This window comes from Bacillus rossius, chromosome 1 (assembly GCF_032445375.1).
Source record: "Bacillus rossius redtenbacheri isolate Brsri chromosome 1, Brsri_v3, whole genome shotgun sequence".
Taxonomy (NCBI): Eukaryota; Metazoa; Arthropoda; class Insecta; order Phasmatodea; family Bacillidae; genus Bacillus; species Bacillus rossius.
This window is the reverse complement of record NC_086330.1, coordinates 152,006,191-152,032,501: the sequence shown is the minus strand read 5'-3', so window position 1 is coordinate 152,032,501 and position 26,311 is coordinate 152,006,191. Positions and strand designations below refer to the sequence as shown.

General features: G+C 39.4%; 1 protein-coding gene across 1 annotated transcript in view; it reads right to left on the bottom strand.

Annotated features, from left to right (window-relative positions):
• The window catches only part of LOC134546296 (GRAM domain-containing protein 2B-like), a 365,293-nt gene extending 340,551 nt beyond the window's left edge, over positions 1 to 24,742 (bottom strand). Inside the window, exon 1 of the mRNA XM_063389016.1 lies at positions 24,566 to 24,742. The gene's annotated coding sequence lies outside the window, so the exon portion shown is untranslated. The remainder of the gene's footprint in view (positions 1 to 24,565) is intronic.
• Between the last annotated feature and the right edge of the window lie 1,569 nt (positions 24,743 to 26,311).

Below are 26,311 nucleotides of genomic sequence, written 5' to 3'. Positions count from 1 at the left end.
AAATTTTTTAGGCTACGGGTGTATACAATTTGTCCTAATGTCCACTTCTCCGTCTAACGGAAAGATATTTGACTACTTTAATTGGAAAAATTCGATATAAATTATTATGTTTCTTCCCAAAGTACTATGAAAAAGTACCTTTATGTGTCAGGTAACGTGAGCTTGGAAATACCTATTTGAAAGTTAATGACTCACGTACTTCAAATACCCCGCCTACCTCGGCACACACAGGTACGATGTGCAGAGCTTCAGCGGAAACTACGCGATTTGAAAACTGCTCTAAATATCAGAGTGGTGTTTGTTTAAGAAAAACATTTAAGAATAAGCTGACGGTGTATGAGAATATCTGTTTTCGTATTTTGTTTTTAAATTGCGTTTTTAGAACAGTGAAAATGGTTAAAACGCGTTTCTTTTTTCTTTCAGAATAATATTTAGACATGAAATAACCGGTACAGATTCTTGAAAGCACCCAAGGGACTTGTGTAAAGCTACGCCCACACAGCGCGCTATGTTCGCGATGTTCGCTACGCGAGTAAAATATAGCCAGGTGCATCTCAGGTGCCACTGACCACACCAAGCTGTGTTGGCGACGTCACGTCACGTCAAACACCTAGTTTGATTCTCAGCTATTTTTCTAAAACGTAGCATGCGCAGATAAACAAAAACATAATTTTTGCGCGGAATTGTGCTGTACTTCAGCTTTTGCTTTTTATGAAGTTTAATTTCTCTCAGTATTGTGCTTTAAATTGTAAAGTCGACGGAAAAGTTAATTAAAAGATTACGAAAATATCAATGTTTATGGAATAAATCGATGGAAGAATTCCTGGGATTTGATTCCAAGGGAATGCTATAAAACTGATTTGAATTTATCCTGAAATAATCAATAAATTTGGTTTCGTACTCACAAGCAACTGCTTCATCAAATGATGAAATTATTCAAATTATTTTGTTTTTATATTAAATTCATGAACCCAATTCTTTTTACATTTACCTACTATGAGAGCCAGCAGAATGTTATCATCATCGGAGTCATCATTCGAATTCCACGGCATGCGTCTCTCCGACATCGCGAACTAGACTATCCTGTCTGGTCACCTGGCGCAGCGAACATGCGAACATAGCGAAGATTTTTGTGTCGATTCGGCTTTACTAATTTATCTTCTCTTCTCTGTCATAAAATGTTATGGTTAACGCTCAATCTCAAGAGTTGTCCTATGCACGACGAAAAGACTGCGCGCCAGTTCAGAGCCTAACGTTCAGAGGCGATACTTCGCTAGAAGCACCAGCGAACGCAGGGCAGCAACTAGAGTCTCTGGCACCCGGGGCATGAATGGATTCGTGCGCCCCCCCCCTCTTTTTTTGCACATACCACACCAATAAAGCGGGGGGTCTGGGGGCCCTCCCACGGAAAAATGGTGCTATTTAAGCATTTTCGGTACCTACATATAACAGTTTCTGTGCTACTGTAACTTCCATGCATGAACCCACTAGTAGGAATTACAATGCAAGCTATTTCGGCGCCCCCACAGCTTTGCGCCTGGGGCGTATGCCCCGCTTGCCCCCCCCCCCCTCCCTAGTTGTGGCCCTGAGCGAACGTCGCGTCGCACTTATCATCCCGCCTCACTGACGCACACCCGACCAGGCGGGCGACCAAGTCGTGCTGGGTACGTCCGTCACGGGTGGGTACTACCCGTATCTGCGATAACACGAACTCATGAGCGATAACTTGTATGTTGAGGTGGAAAGCTGGCCAAACAACACTACAGATATATTTTCTAAAAAAAAATAAAAAGCTACATTTTAAATCTGCTTTATCCGGACTTTTATGTTGCTTGATTAAATACTTACCCAATGTTTATTGTAGTTTTGATTATCTTATGAATGCCCAGACTGAGTTAAGCTATTAGATTTTTGAGAGTTAAGAATATATTTAATTGTTAAATTAATATCATACTTCAAGCTAATAGTTTATAACTGATTTATGTTTTAGTTGATTTCTTTGTGAATAAATAATTTTTATTACATTAGCTTGATGAAACCTAAACTATTTTATGTTTACAACCAATTGAATACTAACATGTAAAAGAGTATTTGTGGTAAAGTATCGAATTCTTGTTGAACTAGGTTACATGACAGATGTAATTTATCTGTCTTGTATTTTGCCCCGGCAAATATTTTGATTAGTTCAATATTCCATTAAACTTTCGTGGTTTTGTTCTTTGGTTTAAAGAAAGTTTATGTTAGTTGTTCAATTGTAAAATTACTGAAATTTTAAATGAATATGTACTTTATTTTATTTCAAACATTTTCCAAATAGTCGATTTAAAGGCAAATCAATATTAATTATATTTCTGAAATTTAGTTGCTTGATATCCGCGATACCAGTAATGTATAAAAACTATTACTTACTAGATTAAAATTTCATCGTACATATATTAATTTGTACAACGTGCAACGCCATACTTGGACGTGTTGCAACCTGTTGCGACCTGCAATGCTTCTACGCAGGCGCTCTAACGACGTGCGTCTCGTCGTAATTCAGTGCAGTGATCCTGTCCCAACAAGCACCGAGGAAAAGCCAAGTAGCAGTCGTGGTCGCCCATGTCTCACCGAAGCAGTCATCACCGAAGATGACCAGTCGGATACCTGTGTTCCTGAGCCCGAGACCAGCGACCCAGTTGGAACCGGAATCAATGAGACAGTACCCAGAGTTGTCAGTGGAGCTTTAAATACTTTACTTTCTAAAATGCTTAATGCCTTAACCTAATATATTTGCGTATTTTTAAAAAAATAAATTTGTAAATTTTAATTTTGTGTGTTCATATTTCTAGAGTTTTAAGGTTCCTGCTTTTGAACCTATTAAAAAATTAAAAACATATTTTTGTCTCGTGTAGTATACCTACCAACAGCCACCTGTATTTATTTGATGTCCAAATGGTGATGCTTTCAGTCCAGTATCCAGTATGTGTATTACGTGTCCAGTGTGTGTCACGTGTGTTTTGTGTGTCAATTGCGTGTACTGTGTGTCCATTGCATGTCCAGTGTGTACTGTGTGTCCAGTGTGTCCTGTGTGTTCATTTTGTCTAATGAGTGTGTATTGTATGTTCTTTGCGTGTTCATTGCATGTCCAGTGTGTGTATTGCGTGTCCATTACGTGTCCTGTGTGTCCTATTCTTTTGTCGATTGGGTTTTAATTTGTGCTTCCTTTTCGTTGATTGTGTTTCCGATTTTGTTTTCTTTTAGTTTATTGTGCTTACTATTTTGCTTCATTTTCGTTGATTGTGCTTCCGATTTTAATGGTTTTTTATGTTGTTTTGACTCGCGTATTGTACTAGCATCCTCTGGTATGTAAGTGAGCAACATAATTTGTAAATACTAAAATGAATCTATGTAAAATTGACTTGTTCTATACCCTTACGGTCTCAAACATAATAAAAGACTACGGAATGAAGTGGTTATAAAAATTAGTATAGTTAAAGAATATATTGTGAAGAACAAATCAATTTGAGTCTGGGTAAAGAAGACAGTCATTAGTCTGGTACATAGTTGTGTCGTCGTTTGTGGATATCAAAATCCGGACGGGCTCAAACCCGGAAGTAGGTATATATAGTATGTCCTGGTGCAGGGGGGTTGGGGTCGGGAGCCGGGGAGCCATGGCCACCATCTTGGATTACGTCACTTCCGGCGGCCATCTTGGATTCGACCTTGACCTTTTACCCCGGCGGCCATCTTGGATTACATCACTTACGGCGGCCATTTTGTTTTTATCCGCCATTTTGTTTTTATCCGCCATTTTGTTTACTAGAACATTCCGCCCATTTGAGTTTCGTCCGCCATTTTGAAAATCTTTATTTATTATACGATTTTAATGAAATCAATTTTAAAATTTATAAAAAAAATTAAATAAAAATTAAAAATATATTACTTAATAAAATTTTAATTAAAAACCTGCGCATCGAACACCCCACTCCTATACATTACGAGTACACCAACTAGCCCCCCACTCCTCTGTTACAATGACATCGTCATCGAACACCCCACTAACCCCTGTTACAATTTTTCGTTACACCACATTCTTTAAAATAAATTTATTATCAAAATAAAAATATATATACCATCGTTGTCTGCTGGAGGCAGCCATCTTATTTAGTGGAGACCGCCATCTTGATTTCATCTGATGGATGTCGTCATCGGGTTTAGGTTTCTAAAGTATGTTAGTGTATATAAGGTCGAGTTTCAATTCTCTACCAACCTTATTATGAACCTTATAGACCAAAATTTACAAAATCCACAGTCATTTTGTTGTTGTAACCATAATTTTTTCTTAAAGTCTTATCATTTATAGGTTTTAACTAAAATATATGCTATCAATACTATCGTTGTGGATGCGTTAGTTAAAGTAATGATAATTAAAAAAAAAATTATCACTCCATCTTAGCGGACCAGAAATTTTTCAGAGTCCTAACTTACAAGTAATATTCTCTTCTCATGTTTGCGTACACATGTTTAAAAGCTGCATGGAAGCAGATATTTTTTAATGTTTGCGTATAATATCATTTCACTTTTCCGAAACAAATTTTAAATAAAATAATAGGAGAATTCATGTTTTATATTAAAATAGTAAAACAATATATGGGTAAAATTGTATTTATTAAAAATAAAATCTCATGAAGAGAAAAACGTACAAGAAAAACAGAACTATACAGCAAAGGGAAACCATGCAACAAATGGAAAACTATACAACAAATGGAAAATTTACAACAAAATAGATATAACAGCAAAAACATAAAACTATACTGCTAAACTGTAACTATACACCAAAATGGAAAATATATACAAAAAAATAAAACGACAAAACAGAAAATAAAAACAGCAGAAAAACTATACAACAGATTATTTTACAGGTCATTGCCAACATATCCGTGGGGGACCGTGCGGATACCATCTTCGCAGATCAGCCGTTTGTCGTCCTCCCACGTGATGGCCAGCTTATTGCTATATTCGCTGTATAGTATGTGCTGCCGGGAGCGAATGGCTCTTACACCCGCCCTCCTTGTGCGGTGTTCTTGCAGTGCATCCAGGTAGTCGCTGAATGTGATGCGGTTTTTGACCACGCACTGCTGGATGCCCTTGGCCTTTTTCTCGCTCTTACCACCACACCTGTAGGCGTAGAGTTTGGCTCGTAAGCTTACAAACTCCTCCATAACTTCTCCCCCACATCCATCTTTGAATTTGCCAACAACTTTCTTGTTGGTGGGGGAGAAGCAAGGGTGGCCGGAAGGGTAGCAGCTGGTGTCGAACTTCTCCATCAGTATAGGGTCGGCTTGGAGGTCATGGTAGAAGTCCTGTGTCTGGATCTCATACACGAAACTGTCTGTATCCATGTACGCCAGATGAATGTTTTCAGAGTATTTAGGCTTCATGGTATTGTAGTGGAAGTCATACATTAGAGTCTTTGATAGGTCGAGTACGGCCAGTCCGGCATAGATCGGCTTGTCAAATATTATCGTTTCATGGTTCAGGTGGACTAGAGACAAATTCGGCTCGTACATTGTGCGATCCTTGAAGGATGGGCGGCACACCAACTTCTTGAACCTCTTCTCAGAACACACCAACTCCATTTTGGGCCTCCGTCTCTTGTTCTCCATCAATTTTCCGAAGGTGGAGTTCACAGCCAACTTGAAGAACTCCTTCTCGAATTCGTTTGCTGCTGCTTTACGCTTGTTGGAGTTCAGTCGAATATACGGCTCCAACCATGCCGACTGCTCAAATTGAAGAACTTTATGTATTCTTATGATTTTTAGTCCATGCGATATGGCTTGCTGGAGGTTTTTATAGTGGACGATGTAGTGCTCTTTATTTTCCAGCGTTGTCATCAGCTTTGATTGTTTTGAGCCGGGAGGACATTGATTCACGGGGAGAAATGGCAGGTCTTTGTGACTTTCGTAGAGCTCGGGAGGGTACTCCACGTCACACTCAATTATGTATCCAGTAGGTGAATTTTCCGGAATAGACATAACATCAACGGATGTATCCGACCATTTGAAATGACGAATTGGAAGCGGTAGAGACATCGCCCACCCGTACAAATTATTTACATCAATATACTCTAGGAATATGGATGGCTTGGAAGCATCATATGTCTCAGGCACATATGAATTATTCGCAACACAATGACGTTTGATGCTTTGCGCTACACCACCACGAATACCAGCCTCCACAAACATATACATGTCATAATCTGTGAGTAGCTCTAGCTGTACACCTGTGGTTCGAAGCATCGCGTCGAAAGCGAACCCAGGACAAGAAATGTAGTGAGATGGATCTAAACTATATGTCTCCAAACATATGGAACGGAAATTCTCGAATACATCTGCTAGGATCAGAACATCCGTCTTCAGGTACAAGTCAGCATACTCCCCCAAAGTAGCACACTGAAACTTGTCCCAGACATTCACTGCATGAGCATACTCCGTCTCTGAAATCCCAGAATCAGTCAGAATATTAAAGAAATCATCGATAGGTGGAAGACTCGTATCGTCTAGTCGAGCAAAAGAATCAACGAAGTCGTAGGGGAAGACTCCCTTGCGAGTAACCAACTCCAACTCATCAGGAGCGAAAAACTCAGCAGTACTGACAAACTTCTTTGCAGGCAAGAACTCAGCGAGCGAAGCAAGACCCCGACTCATGAAACGGAACGTATCAACAAACTGAATGCTGAACTTATCATGTAACTTTTTGGAAAAAGTTATCAGCTTCTCTTCCGAATTAGGAATGATGAAGATGTCTTTAGTGTCGTACCCTAACTTCCTGATAATGAAGTTCTGATCGTACGCCAGGTTGTGGAAGAACACAATCATCTTTTTCGGTCTGCGCCTGAGAAGGTTGCAGTCATTACATGCAGGTCCAATAAATTCACCGGTGAAGTGATTATGATCACGAACTTTCTTTGCGACCCCTCCGAACTTTCCTCCACAGTAGCAACAACACCTTGCTTGCAGAAAAGCAGTGTTCTGCGAATGTGTGAGCGGAGTCATAGGAACAGACGTAGAAAATATTTTCTGTACGTCATGTCCAATCTCCACAATGCGGGATATGAATTTGTCTTCTGCGTCACAACCACGATACACTTCAGGCTGTGAAGGAAGTGAAGAAGTGAGGTGTGCTGGAATGACGGAGTTATCTGCTTTCACATAAATGCAGTAGCTATATGCTTTATGCTTTTGGTACTGCAGCGTGTATGGCTCATCAGGATTCGGGTGACACTTATGGATTTTCTCCAGAATAGCTTCAAAGTTGCAATATACCACGATGGGCATCTTATCACTGTGATGGAAGTTTTTGAACTTCAGAACAGGTGGCTGGCCATTTTCATCAAGCTGTGGCATCTCAATCCTAACAGCAGCATGCTGTTTGCAGAGCTCACTGTGTTTTTCCAAACACTGAAGACCAGTGAGCCCGCTAACCCTATCCTGATCATCATAATGCTTTAAGCATCTTTTGCAAACATGAATAGCCTCAGTGTGTGTAGTGAGTTGGGACCGAACCAGGGCAGAAAATTTTTTAATGTATGTGAAATGGGACGAATCGTCATTGACCAAGAGCAGCAGATCGAAATGATGTTCTTTCTCTTCAGGAGCGACTCGTGCAGGAACAACATTCAGATTTTCGTCGATACTGTAGGTGTTGATAGAGACTCCGGGGTTCTGTTTTTCAAACAGCGGTATTTGCTTGATTGGAGTAGGAAACTCGATGTTCGTGAAGTTGAATTTCTCTTCCAAGTCATGGTACCGCTGGTTGACACGTTCAGGATTCCGCCCTTCCACATACTTTACCAGGATCGCCCACTTGAAGCACATGTGATCATCCAGGTTTTGTGGATTGATCACTGCATGTTTTGTTTCGATGGAAGTAGGTAGGTCGATGTAGGAGCTGGCACGGAGTGGATCAAGCTTGTTGATTCTCAACTGTAGTCGCTTAACGGCCGATAAAGTCCATCCGGACCCCTTACCCATGTAATCTTCCTCCTCCTTGCAGATCTTGGAGATGGACTCGGCAACTGCTTCCTCCACCTCGTGAACTGCGTAGAGGGGGACATTCATGGTTTTGAAGGCCCTCTTGTCTTCGCTGGTATCCACAGGTTTCTCGTAGTCACACTCCAGCATTATGTTAAATTTCAGCGGTCCATTCTCTTCAATCTCCTCCATGAGCTGGCTTATTATTTTTGCCTTGATGGAGTTGAGATATGCGCATATGTCCTTGGCAGTACTTGTTGTGTTTTCTGCCACGTACGTTTTCAAGTTGCCCTTGAAACCTACTTCGGCGGTGATGAAGCCGTGGGTATTGGCCAGACCCATGCCGGTCACCACCTTTGTACGACTTGGCTTGGACATAACTGCAGGCTTAACTACTGCCATCCTCTGCTTTTTGGTCGGAGGTGGAGCAGGCCTCTTGCATACCTTAATGTGGGCTTTCAATTTGTCAGCCCTGGCGAACTCCTTAGCACAGTTCTCGCAGGAATGCACTATGCGGTTTGGGTTTAGTCCACAAGCAGACTTCTCATGTCGTCTGGCATGGCTGGAGTTCTTGAAGGCCTTATAGCAGAAACTGCACCGCATGCTTGATGTCGTGGTGACAGCACCGGTACATGATGCAAGGTGCTGCTGCATCTTGTCACTGCGAGCGACAGTCTTGCCACATAGGTGGCACTGCTGGTAGTCACGATGCAGGTTCTCGGCACACTGTCTCTCGTGTCGGTAGCAATTCTTAGATGCCGTGAAGGAGGCAGAGCAGAAACGACATTTCTGAACGGTAGATGTCATCTCGACAATCGGTAGTCCGGTCTCAACGTACGGAACACGCGAAGGAAGCTCGACGTACGGAGAACTGCAACAAAAGAATTAAGAATACAATGTAGCTAGATGTTACATGAAAACAAACTTAACCTCAAAACTCTAGCCCTCAAGCTTACTAACCTAAACTGCTAGCAATGTAACTAAATAAAAAAAGTTGCAAACATATCCTCAAAACGCTAGCCCTCAAGCTTACTAACCTAAACTGCTAGCAATGTTACTAAATAAAAAGGTTGCAAACATAACCTCAAAGCTACTCCTTCATGTACAATCCTAAAAATGGTAGAATATTTAAAGTACTGATAAAAGTTAAAGCTGAAAAAGTATTCAATGTTAACTCAAAATGATTGATTACATAACCTCAAAACTACACTAATGCACAACTCAAAAATGCTAGAATATTTAAAGTACTGTTAAAAGTTTAAGCTAAACAATTACTGGTTACCCACACATAAGTGTACAGAGAAAAAACTAGCTAGCAGATAACCTACGAAAAAGCTGAGAAACATAAAAATATTAACGAAACATGTAGCATACCTCAGAAAACGATGAAGTGGAGCTGCAGAAGATGATGTATCGTTGGCGGTAGGAATCGTGGTAGCAGCGAAACTCACACACGAACTAGCTCACTCAAACTCCAATAACACAATGAAGCTCCGACAGCTAATCCTGGCCTTTTATAGCCTCGGACCTGCCTGTTCTTGGAAAAACCATTAGGAACAGAGTATTTCTGTTGTATCCGCCAATAGGAATGTAGTACATGGAAGTACCATTGTCTTCGGAAAAACCCAGCATGACTTATGTGCATGTCGTAGCAGGTCTGTGAGGGGTGGGGGTAGAAATGTAACCTGACAGCCAAACAGAGGAAACCTCTCTCGGGTAAAACCACTAATTACCTAGGTGATTAGAGATTAGGGCGCGAGGCACTGCCTGCATCGTGACTCATCACTCAGGAATGTCGTCTCGCAGCGCCGAGGGGACCCAAACAATAGACTTGACCGTGCATGTCACAACAGGTACATTAGTCCGCGACTTTGTGGCGCCATGAGGCGCTCAGGAATGTCTGAGCCTGCCACAAACAGCTCATCAAAGTGTCATCACGAAGCACTCGAGCTGCAGTCATGACGCGCATGCTACAACAGGCCCGTTAGTCACCGACTTCGTGGCGCCAAGCTGACACTCGGGTAGACAGGTAGCTAAATGATAATACTAATAATGCAAGGAAATAAAAAAATCGGGTATGTTTAATACATTTTTTTAAAAGTAAGAACACATTAAAAAACTAAAACATTAAAAATTTATTCTACATTTATTATGACCAACATTCGTTTAAAATTTTTTAGCATTTCATTGCGAACAATCAGTTGAACATCCACAGAATGACACATTTTGCTGATGTTCCAGGAACAAACCCTTTTCACAACCATTTAAGGAGACTTTCCTTAGGCTCTCTTTTCATTGGTCAAATAAAACATCTCCCTCTCTTCCCCTTTTACAATGATGCTGCTTCACCATCACGCTAAAATTCTGTAAGACCAAAAAAAATATACTTCCCTTAAACCTTATGGTAGAAATTTCATCCTAGGATGCTGTTACTGCATCTAGAAATTAAAAATTATATTATCTCATACAGGTTTTATTTACATGTTAGACTTAACCATCCTACCACACACACGCACAGACATGCACACACTTACACACACATGCGTGCGCATGCGTGCACTGAGATGAAATACATACTTGCCCACATAATGTACTTTTATTTACAAAGGCAACATATTAAAACACATAATATTTAAATTTTGTGTAGATTGGATGGTACCAGAAACCATACTGCAAAACGAGCGGACAACACTTGAGTCTTTACTATGATTGGGCTGACGGATTGCCTCTGGAACGCCCTTGTTACCTTCAACGACTCAGAATTAAAACTTTTATCCATCAAAAAACAACAACTGTTTAACTAAGCAAACATACACCCCACACCCTTCAAAAAATTTTTATTACACAAGGCATTATTTACATGGCAGGAGACTGCACACACGAAGTGCGCAGCTTCAGGTTAGAAATATTGATTAAAATAACTGCTAAAGATGCTAATTTGTTTATGAAAAAATTGCACATGAAATACAGACACTTAGTTATTTACACACACGTACATACATACATACATACACCCTGCATGGCTTCAGAAGGAAGTACGATATTAACCACTCAAGACTTACATCTGTTTATGAAAAGGAGCTAAATATTAAAACATTTTCAAAGTTAATTTTAGAGATGAAATATCATGTACAAGTCCTTGCATGCGAGAACATTTTATTACGTAATTATCTTCATTTTTCCCAAACCATAGGTCTGATGTCTGGATACCACACAAATCACATACTTAAGATATGCACTACGAGATGACTGCACGACAGTCCAAGCCCATGCGCTTAGAGACGAAACTGCACTAGAAGCGTTAGCAAGCATTGCAATTATCTCGCTTCACTAATGCAGATTCACCTCTGACTAGGTGGACCTCCTGAAACAGTAAACATAGGACAGCGAAACACATTAAAATAATACATTTCAATACATTTCAATAATATAAAACACTGCATATTTCACGAAAATCACCACGCAACTGACAGCCCTTTCAGTCACAATTCTGCGAATGCTATCACAGAATGCTAGATTTAGAAAGAAAGGATCATTCATTCCTTCATTATGGAACAAAGTGATACATCACATGAAGAGAAACAAAAAAGGCACACACTTCGTTCTTAGACTCGTGCCGCCTCCTTGACAGAGAGAAAAGATTTAACACATAAAATAGTATATATTTCATTTCCAGCGATGAAGCTGTACTAATATCACCTTGACAAGCTTAGATGATCTAGGGAGATACAAAGTAAATATATTAACAAAAAAAAACGACTAAAAATCATTTACAAACAAAATACTTAACATTCCTTCACTTACATATTTTTCTCAATTTAATAAATGAGAGAACACAAACATTTGCTTAAATCACTATTTATCAATTTTAAACTCTCGTGTACATCAGGATAAAATATATTGTAACATTCATTATTAGTTGTAATGTAAAAAATGCAAAACAGTTTCTCTGTGGGATGTGGAATGCTCACTCACGATCGAAAAAAAAGAGGGCTTCGCTGTAACGCAAGGGGAGGGGGAAACCATCTTGAAAGTTGATGTTACTCATATATTTGGATGTATAGTAATCAAGCAAGTAATAACATTTTGTGGTATAATCTCCGTCTGATTAAAGTTTATTTGCTAACATGAATTCACAAATTAAACGAATCTCTGAGTACATTTGCTTATCTTTTATAGAAAAAAATGCACAGATTGATTGTTTTATCATGAATAACCAGGAGCACACTAAAAAAAAACAAAAAAATTCTCGCCAATAATAACCAACAGCACACAAACAATAGAAAAAAACGATGTGTCAGTAATAACATGCAGCATGCGAAGAAAATCACCAAAATATTGTCAAGAATAACCATCAGTACATGTATAATACCAATAAAGTCTTAACTTGAAAAATGCTGAAGTGCACGGAGAAAATTATCAAATTCTTGTCAGGTAAAAAAAGCAGAAGCAAATGAAAAAAAAAAACTCAACAAAATTATAACACAGTAAAGTTGGAGCACACGTAGAAATCTATCGAAATTTCATATGAAAAAATAGGAGCACTCAGAGAAAACTATCAGTGAGAAGATTAAAAACATCATACATTATCAATTTTTTTAAAAAAGTTCAAATAAAATCCTGTCAGATCTCTTTGCTTAAGCAACATGGGAGTTCTGGCACAAGTCAGCTTGTGAACTCTCATGTTGCTTAAGCAAAGAGTTCACAAGCTGACTTGTGCTAGAACTCTCATGTCGCTTAAGCAAAGAGTTCACAAGTTAACTTGTGCTAGAACTCTCTTGTTGCTTAAACAAAGAGTTCACAAGCTGACTTGTGCCAGAACTCTCATGTTGCTTAAGCAAAGAGTTCACAAGCTGACTTGTGCCAGAACTCCCATGTTGCTTAAGCAAAGAGATCTGACAGGATTTTATTTGAACTTTTTTAAAAAAATTGATAATGTATGATGTTTTTAATCTTCTCACTGATAGTTTTCTCTGAGTGCTCCTATTTTTTCACATGAAATTTCGATAGATTTCTACGTGTGCTCCAACTTTACTGTGTTATAATTTTGTTGAGTTTTTTTTTTCATTTGCTTCTGCTTTTTTTACCTGACAAGAATTTGATAATTTTCTCCGTGCACTTCAGCATTTTTCAAGTTAAGACTTTATTGGTATTATACATGTACTGATGGTTATTCTTGACAATATTTTGGTGATTTTCTTCGCATGCTGCATGTTATTACTGACACATCGTTTTTTTCTATTGTTTGTGTGCTGTTGGTTATTATTGGCGAGAATTTTTTTGTTTTTTTAGTGTGCTCCTGGTTATTCATGATAAAACAATCAATCTGTGCATTTTTTTCTATAAAAGATAAGCAAATGTACTCAGAGATTCGTTTAATTTGTGAATTCATGTTAGCAAATAAACTTTAATCAGACGGAGATTATACCACAAAATGTTATTACTTGCTTGATTACTATACATCCAAATATATGAGTAACATCAACTTTCAAGATGGTTTCCCCCTCCCCTTGCGTTACAGCGAAGCCCTCTTTTTTTTCGATCGTGAGTGAGCATTCCACATCCCACAGAGAAACTGTTTTGCATTTTTTACATTACAACTAATAATGAATGTTACAATATATTTTATCCTGATGTACACGAGAGTTTAAAATTGATAAATAGTGATTTAAGCAAATGTTTGTGTTCTCTCATTTATTAAATTGAGAAAAATATGTAAGTGAAGGAATGTTAAGTATTTTGTTTGTAAATGATTTTTAGTCGTTTTTTTTGTTAATATATTTACTTTGTATCTCCCTAGATCATCTAAGCTTGTCAAGGTGATATTAGTACAGCTTCATCGCTGGAAATGAAATATATACTATTTTATGTGTTAAATCTTTTCTCTCTGTCAAGGAGGCGGCACGAGTCTAAGAACGAAGTGTGTGCCTTTTTTGTTTCTCTTCATGTGATGTATCACTTTGTTCCATAATGAAGGAATGAATGATCCTTTCTTTCTAAATCTAGCATTCTGTGATAGCATTCGCAGAATTGTGATTGAAAGGGCTGTCAGTTGCGTGGTGATTCTAGAGAAATATGCAGTGTTTTATATTATTCAATTATTTTGAAATGCATTATTTTAATGTGTTTCACTGTCCTATGTTTAGTGTTTCAGGAGGTCCACCTAGTCAGAGGTGAATCTGCATTACTGAAGCGAGATAATTGCAATGCTTGCTAACGCTTCTAGTGCAGTTTCGTCTCTAAGCGCATGGGCTTGGACTGTCGTGCAGTCATCTCGTAGTGCATATCTTAAGTATGTGATTTGTGTGGTATCCAGACATCAGACCTATGGTTTGGGAAAAATGAAGATAATTACGTAATAAAATGTTCTCGCATGCAAGGACTTGTACGTGATATTTCATCTCTAAAATTAACTTTGAAAATGTTTTAATATTTAGCTCCTTTTCATAAACAGATGTAAGTCTTGAGTGGTTAATATCGTACTTCCTTCTGAAGCCATGCAGGGTGTATGTATGTATGTATGTACGTGTGTGTAAATAACTAAGTGTCTGTATTTCATGTGCAATTTTTTCATAAACAAATTAGCATCTTTATCAGTTATTTTAATCAATATTTCTAACCTGAAGCTGCGCACTTCGTGTGTGCAGTCTCCTGCCATGTAAATAATGCCTTGTGTAATAAAAATTTTTTGAAGGGTGTGGGGTGTATGTTTGCTTAGTTAAACAGTTGTTGTTTTTTGATGGATAAAAGTTTTAATTCTGAGTCGTTGAAGGTAACAAGGGCGTTCCAGAGGCAATCCGTCAGCCCAATCATAGTAAAGACTCAAGTGTTGTCCGCTCGTTTTGCAGTATGGTTTCTGGTACCATCCAATCTACACAAAATTTAAATATTATGTGTTTTAATATGTTGCCTTTGTAAATAAAAGTACATTATGTGGGCAAGTATGTATTTCATCTCAGTGCACGCATGCGCACGCATGTGTGTGTAAGTGTGTGCATGTCTGTGCGTGTGTGTGGTAGGATGGTTAAGTCTAACATGTAAATAAAACCTGTATGAGATAATATAATTTTTAATTTCTAGATGCAGTAACAGCATCCTAGGATGAAATTTCTACCGTAAGGTTTAAGGGAAGTATATTTTTTTTGGTCTTACAGAATTTTAGCGTGATGGTGAAGCAGCATCATTGTAAAAGGGGAAGAGAGGGAGATGTTTTATTTGACCAATGAAAAGAGAGCCTAAGGAAAGTCTCCTTAAATGGTTGTGAAAAGGGTTTGTTCCTGGAACATCAGCAAAATGTGTCATTCTGTGGATGTTCAACTGATTGTTCGCAATGAAATGCTAAAAAATTTTAAACGAATGTTGGTCATAATAAATGTAGAATAAATTTTTAATGTTTTAGTTTTTTAATGTGTTCTTACTTTTAAAAAAATGTATTAAACATACCCGATTTTTTTATTTCCTTGCATTATTAGTATTATCATTTAGCTACCTGTCTACCCGAGTGTCAGCTTGGCGCCACGAAGTCGGTGACTAACGGGCCTGTTGTAGCATGCGCGTCATGACTGCAGCTCGAGTGCTTCGTGATGACACTTTGATGAGCTGTTTGTGGCAGGCTCAGACATTCCTGAGCGCCTCATGGCGCCACAAAGTCGCGGACTAATGTACCTGTTGTGACATGCACGGTCAAGTCTATTGTTTGGGTCCCCTCGGCGCTGCGAGACGACATTCCTGAGTGATGAGTCACGATGCAGGCAGTGCCTCGCGCCCTAATCTCTAATCACCTAGGTAATTAGTGGTTTTACCCGAGAGAGGTTTCCTCTGTTTGGCTGTCAGGTTACATTTCTACCCCCACCCCTCACAGACCTGCTACGACATGCACATAAGTCATGCTGGGTTTTTCCGAAGACAATGGTACTTCCATGTACTACATTCCTATTGGCGGATACAACAGAAATACTCTGTTCCTAATGGTTTTTCCAAGAACAGGCAGGTCCGAGGCTATAAAAGGCCAGGATTAGCTGTCGGAGCTTCATTGTGTTATTGGAGTTTGAGTGAGCTAGTTCGTGTGTGAGTTTCGCTGCTACCACGATTCCTACCGCCAACGATACATCATCTTCTGCAGCTCCACTTCATCGTTTTCTGAGGTATGCTACATGTTTCGTTAATATTTTTATGTTTCTCAGCTTTTTCGTAGGTTATCTGCTAGCTAGTTTTTTCTCTGTACACTTATGTGTGGGTAACCAGTAATTGTTTAGCTTAAACTTTTAACAGTACTTTAAATATTCTAGCATTTTTGAGTTGTGCATTAGTGTAGTTTTGAGGTTATGTAATCAATCATTTTGAGTTAACATTGAATACTTTTTCAGCTTTAACTTTTATCAGTACTTTAAATATTCTACCATTTTTAGGATTGTACATGAAGGAGTAGCTTTGAGGTTATGTTTGCAACCTTTTTATTTAGTAACATTGCTAGCAGTTTAGGTTAGTAAGCTTGAGGGCTAGAGTTTTGAGGATATGTTTGCAACTTTTTTTATTTAGTTACATTGCTAGCAGTTTAGGTTAGTAAGCTTGAGGGCTAGAGTTTTGAGGTTATGTTTGTTTTCATGTAACATCTAGCTACATTGTATTCTTAATTCTTTTGTTGCAGTTCTCCGTACGTCGAGCTTCCTTCGCGTGTTCCGTACGTTGAGACCGGACTACCGATTGTCGAGATGACATCTACCGTTCAGAAATGTCGTTTCTGCTCTGCCTCCTTCACGGCATCTAAGAATTGCTACCGACACGAGAGACAGTGTGCCGAGAACCTGCATCGTGACTACCAGCAGTGCCACCTATGTGGCAAGACTGTCGCTCGCAGTGACAAGATGCAGCAGCACCTTGCATCATGTACCGGTGCTGTCACCACGACATCAAGCATGCGGTGCAGTTTCTGCTATAAGGCCTTCAAGAACTCCAGCCATGCCAGACGACATGAGAAGTCTGCTTGTGGACTAAACCCAAACCGCATAGTGCATTCCTGCGAGAACTGTGCTAAGGAGTTCGCCAGGGCTGACAAATTGAAAGCCCACATTAAGGTATGCAAGAGGCCTGCTCCACCTCCGACCAAAAAGCAGAGGATGGCAGTAGTTAAGCCTGCAGTTATGTCCAAGCCAAGTCGTACAAAGGTGGTGACCGGCATGGGTCTGGCCAATACCCACGGCTTCATCACCGCCGAAGTAGGTTTCAAGGGCAACTTGAAAACGTACGTGGCAGAAAACACAACAAGTACTGCCAAGGACATATGCGCATATCTCAACTCCATCAAGGCAAAAATAATAAGCCAGCTCATGGAGGAGATTGAAGAGAATGGACCGCTGAAATTTAACATAATGCTGGAGTGTGACTACGAGAAACCTGTGGATACCAGCGAAGACAAGAGGGCCTTCAAAACCATGAATGTCCCCCTCTACGCAGTTCACGAGGTGGAGGAAGCAGTTGCCGAGTCCATCTCCAAGATCTGCAAGGAGGAGGAAGATTACATGGGTAAGGGGTCCGGATGGACTTTATCGGCCGTTAAGCGACTACAGTTGAGAATCAACAAGCTTGATCCACTCCGTGCCAGCTCCTACATCGACCTACCTACTTCCATCGAAACAAAACATGCAGTGATCAATCCACAAAACCTGGATGATCACATGTGCTTCAAGTGGGCGATCCTGGTAAAGTATGTGGAAGGGCGGAATCCTGAACGTGTCAACCAGCGGTACCATGACTTGGAAGAGAAATTCAACTTCACGAACATCGAGTTTCCTACTCCAATCAAGCAAATACCGCTGTTTGAAAAACAGAACCCCGGAGTCTCAATCAACATCTACAGTATCGACGAAAATCTGAATGTTGTTCCTGCACGAGTCGCTCCTGAAGAGAAAGAACATCATTTCGATCTGCTGCTCTTGGTCAATGACGATTCGTCCCATTTCACATACATTAAAAAATTTTCTGCCCTGGTTCGGTCCCAACTCACTACACACACTGAGGCTATTCATGTTTGCAAAAGATGCTTCAAGCATTATGATGATCAGGATAGGGTTAGCGGGCTCACTGGTCTTCAGTGTTTGGAAAAACACAGTGAGCTCTGCAAACAGCATGCTGCTGTTAGGATTGAGATGCCACAGCTTGATGAAAATGGCCAGCCACCTGTTCTGAAGTTCAAAAACTTCCATCACAGTGATAAGATGCCCATCGTGGTATATTGCGACTTTGAAGCTATTCTGGAGAAAATCCATACGTGTCACCCGAATCCTGATGAGCCATACACGCTGCAGTACCAAAAGCATAAAGCATACAGCTACTGCATTTATGTGAAAGCAGATAACTCCGTCATTCCAGCACACCTCACTTCTTCACTTCCTTCACAGCCTGAAGTGTATCGTGGTTGTGACGCAGAAGACAAATTCATATCCCGCATTGTGGAGATTGGACATGACGTACAGAAAATATTTTCTACGTCTGTTCCTATGACTCCGCTCACACATTCGCAGAACACTGCTTTTCTGCAAGCAAGGTGTTGTTGCTACTGTGGAGGAAAGTTCGGAGGGGTCGCAAAGAAAGTTCGTGATCATAATCACTTCACCGGTGAATTTATTGGACCTGCATGTAATGACTGCAACCTTCTCAGGCGCAGACCGAAAAAGATGATTGTGTTCTTCCACAACCTGGCGTACGATCAGAACTTCATTATCAGGAAGTTAGGGTACGACACTAAAGACATCTTCATCATTCCTAATTCGGAAGAGAAGCTGATAACTTTTTCCAAAAAGTTACATGATAAGTTCAGCATTCAGTTTGTTGATACGTTCCGTTTCATGAGTCGGGGTCTTGCTTCGCTCGCTGAGTTCTTGCCTGCAAAGAAGTTTGTCAGTACTGCTGAGTTTTTCGCTCCTGATGAGTTGGAGTTGGTTACTCGCAAGGGAGTCTTCCCCTACGACTTCGTTGATTCTTTTGCTCGACTAGACGATACGAGTCTTCCACCTATCGATGATTTCTTTAATATTCTGACTGATTCTGGGATTTCAGAGACGGAGTATGCTCATGCAGTGAAAGTCTGGGACAAGTTTCAGTGTGCTACTTTGGGGGAGTATGCTGACTTGTACCTGAAGACGGATGTTCTGATCCTAGCAGATGTATTCGAGAATTTCCGTTCCATATGTTTGGAGACATATAGTTTAGATCCATCTCACTACATTTCTTGTCCTGGGTTCGCTTTCGACGCGATGCTTCGAACCACAGGTGTACAGCTAGAGCTACTCACAGATTATGACATGTATATGTTTGTGGAGGCTGGTATTCGTGGTGGTGTAGCGCAAAGCATCAAACGTCATTGTGTTGCGAATAATTCATATGTGCCTGAGACATATGATGCTTCCAAGCCATCCATATTCCTAGAGTATATTGATGCAAATAATTTGTAGGGGTGGGCGATGTCTCTACCGCTTCCAATTCGTCATTTCAAATGGTCGGATACATCCGTTGATGTTATGTCTATTCCGGAAAATTCACCTACTGGATACATAATTGAGTGTGACGTGGAGTACCCTCCCGAGCTCTACGAAAGTCACAAAGACCTGCCATTTCTCCCCGTGAATCAGTGTCCTCCCGGCTCAAAACAATCAAAGCTGATGACAACGCTGGAAAATAAAGAGCACTACATCGTCCACTATAAAAACCTCCAGCAAGCCATATCGCATGGACTAAAAATCATAAGAATACATAAAGTTCTTCAGTTTGAGCAGTCGGCATGGTTGGAGCCCTATATTCGACTGAACTCCAACAAGCGTAAAGCAGCAGCAAACGAATTCGAGAAGGAGTTCTTCAAGTTGGCTGTGAACTCCACCTTCGGAAAATTGATGGAGAACAAGAGACGGAGGCTCAAAATGGAGTTGGTGTGTTCTGAGAAGAGGTTCAAGAAGTTGGTGTGCCGCCCATCCTTCAAGGATCGCACAATGTACGAGCCGAATTTGTCTCTAGTCCACCTGAACCATGAAACGATAATATTTGACAAGCCGATCTATGCCGGACTGGCCGTACTCGACCTATCAAAGACTCTAATGTATGACTTCCACTACAATACCATGAAGCCTAAATACTCTGAAAACATTCATCTGGCGTACATGGATACAGACAGTTTCGTGTATGAGATCCAGACACAGGACTTCTACCATGACCTCCAAGCCGACCCTATACTGATGGAGAAGTTCGACACCAGCTGCTACCCTTCCGGCCACCCTTGCTTCTCCCCCACCAACAAGAAAGTTGTTGGCAAATTCAAAGATGGATGTGGGGGAGAAGTTATGGAGGAGTTTGTAAGCTTACGAGCCAAACTCTACGCCTACAGGTGTGGTGGTAAGAGCGAGAAAAAGGCCAAGGGCATCCAGCGGTGCGTGGTCAAAAACCGCATCACATTCAGCGACTACCTGGATGCACTGCAAGAACACCGCACAAGGAGGGCGGGTGTAAGAGCCATTCGCTCCCGGCAGCACATACTATACAGCGAATATAGCAATAAGCTGGCCATCACGTGGGAGGACGACAAACGGCTGATCTGCGAAGATGGTATCCGCACGGTCCCCCACGGATATGTTGGCAATGACCTGTAAAACAATCTGTTGTATAGTTTTTCTGCTGTATTTATTTTCTGTTTTGTCGTTTTATTTTTTTGTATATATTTTCCATTTTGGTGTATAGTTACAGTTTAGCAGTATAGTTTTCTGTTTTTGCTGTTATATCTATTTTGTTGTAAATTTTCCATTTGTTGTATAGTTTTCCATTTGTTGCATGGTTTCCCTTTGCTGTATAGTTCTGTTTTTCTTGTACGTTTTTCTCTTCATGAGATTTTATTTTTAATAAATACAATTTTACCCATATATTGTTTTACTATTTTAATATAAAACATGAATTCTCCTATTATTTTATTTAAAATTTGTTTCGGAAAAGTGAAATGATATTATACGCAAACATTAAAAAATATCTGCTTCCATGCAGCTTTTAAACATGTGTACGCAAACATGAGAAGAGAATATTACTTGTAAGTTAGGACTCTGAAAAATTTCTGGTCCGCTAAGATGGAGTGATAATTTTTTTTTTAATTATCATTACTTTAACTAACGCATCCACAACGATAGTATTGATAGCATATATTTTAGTTAAAACCTATAAATGATAAGACTTTAAGAAAAAATTATGGTTACAACAACAAAATGACTGTGGATTTTGTAAATTTTGGTCTATAAGGTTCATAATAAGGTTGGTAGAGAATTGAAACTCGACCTTATATACACTAACATACTTTAGAAACCTAAACCCGATGACGACATCCATCAGATGAAATCAAGATGGCGGTCTCCACTAAATAAGATGGCTGCCTCCAGCAGACAACGATGGTATATATATTTTTATTTTGATAATAAATTTATTTTAAAGAATGTGGTGTAACGAAAAATTGTAACAGGGGTTAGTGGGGTGTTCGATGACGATGTCATTGTAACAGAGGAGTGGGGGGCTAGTTGGTGTACTCGTAATGTATAGGAGTGGGGTGTTCGATGCGCAGGTTTTTAATTAAAATTTTATTAAGTAATATATTTTTAATTTTTATTTAATTTTTTTTATAAATTTTAAAATTGATTTCATTAAAATCGTATAATAAATAAAGATTTTCAAAATGGCGGACGAAACTCAAATTGGCGGAATGTTCTAGTAAACAAAATGGCGGATAAAAACAAAATGGCGGATAAAAACAAAATGGCCGCCGTAAGTGATGTAATCCAAGATGGCCGCCGGGGTAAAAGGTCAAGGTCGAATCCAAGATGGCCGCCGGAAGTGACGTAATCCAAGATGGTGGCCATGGCTCCCCGGCTCCCGACCCCCAACCCCCCTGCACCAGGACATACTATATATACCTACTCCCGGAATTTCTTTTTCGCAAGTGGGAAACGTGGCGGACGTTGCAGCGGGCTCATGTGTTTTCTCGGTGTGCTCCCGTCCGCCACCAATGCATTCCGTCAATGCGGCATTCTTAATTCAGTGCCCCTCGGCCTGACCACTCCTATGTAAAGAATGCGTTACGCCCAATTCATTCATTTAAAAAAAAACACCTCCAGCCATAGGAATTGCTTCCCCTTGAAACAACATCGAAGCAAAATCGAATGATTAAGCCTCGGTCTGAAAAGCCATGTCCTTTTCTTTTCTTTTAATTTTTCGTTATTAATTATTTTTCAATGGCTATTTCTTAAATTTGAACTCGATACCTCTCTCGCATTTGCTGCCTTGTCACTAATATTTTCAACAAATAATCACTTAGTGTAATATCATGGGTGTAAAAATGGGCGCGCAATTATTTATAATTATTACAGCTTGCGCGCCTTTTTTAACACCCATAATATTACACCAAGTGAAAACCTATTGAAAATAGTTATGGCAGAACAGAACAGATGCGAGGGAGGTATCGAGTAAACATTTTAGAAATAGCCCTCAAACAAAAGTAATGACGAGAGAAACTTGCGAGGCCCAGCTTTAGACGAGAACGCCGTTCACTGAATTCATTAAACCACGTGTTTTGTATTAAATCTAAAACACTTTTCCAACAAAATACACCACTTAAAAATTTTTTTCAACTACCTGGCCTACTACTAGCCTACAAATAGCGAATGAAAGTGCACACATTACACCAAAACATTCACATTACCTTACTAACTGAACCAAAACCAAGCCAGAAATCTGGGAATCTTATTTATAGTGCTTGAAAGAGAACTTGAGTAGTGTACATGTGTCAATTTCCAACAGTAAACCTTATTAAATGGCATATATATATATATATATATATATATATATATATATATATATTTAGAATTAACCCCCCTTCCTTTATTAATAAATACATAATGGTCTACTAGACACATTAAAAACACTAAGCCTGGCTAAACGATAAGCATCTATATCTAATTGAATTGAGGTTTTTAACTTAACTTTATATCAAGGAGTTCACACTAAAGTTTATTTATTAAGAAGTCATAATCTAGTTCTTTGTTTCAGTATGTACATGAATACCAAGGAATTTTGTTGCCATGAATAGATTGCAAATCTTGCCGTACTGTCAGGTGACGGAAATAAAAATGTTGTTACTATGAATGATTAGTAAAGAAATTGTAAATGGTTCCACCAGGTATCGGAGACCACGGAGGTTGAGCAGAAGGCGATCCGGGTTTTGAATCCGGACAGGTTTGGACACGGAAGTTTTACCTTCAAGACATTAAATAAATATAAATATTAACAAATTAAAAAATACTGAATTTAATTTAATTAAAAAATATGTGTATATAATACGTTAGGTAAATATGTAGTTGAGCGGTATTTGCAAAAAAAAATGTTAAAAATCTGAAAATACTTTTATTATATGCTCTTTAAATTCTTCTTTTCATTAAAGCCGGCGGAGATAAGAAATTCCAAATGAAAATAGGAATTTAAAGAGCATATAATAAAAGTATTTTCAGATTTTTAACATTTTTTTTCGCAAATACCGCTCAACTACATATTTACCTTATCGGTAATATGAATAGCATTTCACATCTAATAAATCATATTCAATAAAATGTAATTATAGTTAACATAATATATATTACTATAGATTATATATTACCAAAGAATATATTAAAATGTATAATATAATCTTTACTTCACAATATAGATTTAAACAACGTACTTTCCTTGTTAAAATCCGGATCACTATGTTCGGTTCCTCACTGACTACACCAGCTCAAAAAACATCATCATAATCGATGGCTGCTGCATTAGTTCTACTCTAAAATGTTTTGTTTCGTCACAAGTTTTCTCTCAATAGATATTTTGGTTAACTATTCCGTATCACGTATCAAAGTTTATCCCTTGATCCTGATGGCATGATCCTGTATATAAAGATCTTGTAATACATGATGCTCGCTGTTTTACATTAGCACGTTGAAATATCATGTACCTACATAACCAAAACTCAAATATCACAATACAAACAAATTATGTCAGATCTTGTGAATTTTTTCCTTTAGTATAGCCTACATTTTACGATCGTAATGCATTGTTTTAATTATGAATTTATGCATTGTAATGCAAGTTTTTCTTTCTTATGCCAGGACTTCGACAAACTAAATTAAAACAGCAATCATCATAACCACAGGATTAATTTACCGTTATCATGCAATCCTTTTACTAAATATCTTCTATTGGCGGTAAAACTTCACGAAAGTGTTCACAGTAATTATAATCACTTCAGTGACCTTTTACAAACCGAACCGAAAGTAAATATCTTGTGAGACAATTTGCGAGCCAAACACAGATGCAAGAAAATTATCGTATAAATTTTAAAGGTAAAAACCACTTACGTAAGAGTAAATTACACGGAAATGAAATCACCAACTCGGCATGCGAGACCGAAACTCGAGCTCATTCATTCATTCATTGAAGACTCATTCATCCCGGCAAGTTTCCGCATCACGAGTCTCCCAGTGAAAGCGCGCCGATGTTACCTGATGCGAGGCAGTCCGTCCACGTGAGCGCTCGAAACCTTCGGCGGCAGGCGAACCGGACGCGACTCGCGGCTCGCGAAACGCACGCCCCGTTTGTTTACGCCCTCGCGCTGCTTGGCGGGCAGCCGCGCAGATGGCGTCGTCGTCGCCGTGTGGCGAGCTGGCACGGGCCGCGTCAAATACACCATCGCCTCGGCGCATGGGACAACTCCCTCTGTCCCCCCAACCGCCCGAGCCCCGGGTGGCAGACGACTGAGCGCGGAGCAGGGAGGGGGCACGGGCCGCGTTCCGTTACTCGCACGGCAGCACGAGACTGCGTGCCCGTCAGAGAACCCGCAACTCCCTAGGGAGTGGGGGGAATTGATTTTAAATTCGTTCCATTTGCTGGTGTGAATTTTTTTTTGTATATGTACCATGTAATCTCTCGGTATAAGGCATTCGGTAGGAATAATTTCGTGAATGGAACGGAAGTCGAATGAACGGCAAAGTGTGGAAGTCTCAGAAATATCGAAAATATGGGCGGACCCGCGTTATTCATCTTTATATATTGTTTTCGTGAACATCACAGAATTTACACCACACATAGGTGTTAAAAAATAAAACTTTACAATAGTACGAATACTCTTTAATACTCTATGTTATAATTTAAAGACATAAAAAGAAAAAAACAGCAAATTATACATTGGTATCCTGGCATTACAACCCATGGTTAACGTTGATATGTAAAGATAGCGTAGCGTTCATCATACTGTAGAGACACAACAAACTGTTAACCTACATATATTCGACGCCATGAAATATAATAGAATTTCGGGACGAAACTTTTGCTGTTAAATTTTTTATGTTGAATCAACTTAATAAGATAAAAAGTTTGTTTGCAGGAAGTATTTAATGACTGATTGCAGTCGTTTAAGCAAAAACAAATACCTTCAGTGTTTATAGTACGTGTTTTAAAACTATTCAGGTTTATATTTTATTATAAAGTAAGTATTCTACGTTGAATCTCGTGTCCGAGTTTTGTATTACAAATGTATTTGCTCGTTACCGAGGTTAGATGTTACACGTCTCTGGCGAGTACTGAAAGACTCGCTCACATTTTTATAGGATTTCTGGGGTAGGTGGATAAACCCCACCCCCCACCCTCTTGCGTATGCTCCTGCTACATTAGACACCGCGTGAAGCCACTGATGGTCTGCGACATGTTTGCGGGACATCACAGCATTGAATGAAGTACGTTGCTTCAATCGTGGGAAAGATTTTTAATGACTGTGTATCATGGAAAATACTATGTTTAACAACAAAGATTCTACTTCGTAATTGCTAACCATCACGAGGCGCAATTTCGGGAACTTTGTCAGTGCAGCGACGGTGAGGTAAAGAAAGTCTTCAATCACGTGACAGCGTGCCCTCTCCTGACATTTTCTAACTCCGTGGAAAAATCGCTCTTTGAGATTATGCTATCAAAATTGGACGACCAGTGAAATAATTGTGAAATTTCATACGTTTTCCCTGACGAGTTGGTTGTTCCCAGTCATTTCTATGAATTCATTTTACGACACCCAGTGTTCCATCTGAAATATTTTCTCTGTTATTTGCAAAAAAAAATATTTGTTCAGCTGCAACTTCAAACGTTTGTTTCAGCCTTGGGAATCATAGGTGGTGTGTATGTTAGATTTTTTTTTGTACTGATGAACCTGCAGCCAAGTATGTTGGTCGAACTATTGACTCACGTTGTACCTACATATA